Raw genomic sequence first — 982 nt, forward strand, 5'->3', positions numbered from 1 at the left:
TATTTTTCCCTGGTAGTCCGGGTCACCTTGAACAGTGCCCACCTCTCTCTGGCATATTCTCAGATTGTATGGTGCCCAGGTCAGGGATCAACTACCACCTGTCAGTAGCAAGGCTCCAAGTGGAATGAACAGAGCCTGGAGCTAAGCCAGGGAGAACAGAGCTGGTAATGATGATGATGATGATGACTAGGGGCAGTGAAGAAGGGAGCAGAGGGTGAGAAGAGTAGAGAGCAACAAGACCTTGGTCTATGTGGGTATAAAAGTTCTATTTAAAGATCACTATGGGGAAACGGAGGACGTGATCCTATCTGGATTACTCTGTCTCCCACTTTTCTTTCCCTGCCCACTGGCCTGAAACTCTGGGATGGCCATCCAAACCCCAACCCTACGCTCTTACTCCGTCCCCCTGGTTCTTAAGTGGGGAGGAATAATGTCTCCCTGCCCATTAGAGACTCTCAAAATAGCACAGTAACTTGATCTGGGGATCTGGGGAATTGTCAAGGATCATGGGTGATCTCCCCTCTTCACTGTTGCTCAGGCTCCCTAAATACCAGGAATCAAAACGTAAAACTCAACCAGTGGAATTTGATTAGTATCCAACACAGTCTGGGTGAGAGTCAGGGGAAAGCTGAAGGGCAAACCAGGAAAACTAGTCACGCTTTGGGTGAAAACTACCATTCTAGAATTGCCAAAGTACCCTTCTCTATTTCAGTGTCCTACCCCTCCCCCTTCCTTGCTCTTTTAAAATATGCATGGAGCTGCCCAGCGTGAGTGGAAAGTTTCAGGGTCAGGGAGAACCTTTTCCCTCCCCCACTTTCCATTGTCTAAAATCAGCCTCAGCTGTTCCCTAATTTTTCTTTGCTGGTGATGTCAGTCCATCAAAGTGTCTCACCCTGTGTTCCCCTGAGAACAATGATGGGGCTGGGAACACCATATTAGGAACAAGAGGTGGAGCCATGGGCAGAAATAAAGGCCCAGGTCT

Source organism: Bison bison, unplaced genomic scaffold (genome assembly GCF_000754665.1).
Source record: "Bison bison bison isolate TAMUID 2011002044 unplaced genomic scaffold, Bison_UMD1.0 scf7180017864093, whole genome shotgun sequence".
NCBI lineage: Eukaryota > Metazoa > Chordata > Mammalia > Artiodactyla > Bovidae > Bison > Bison bison.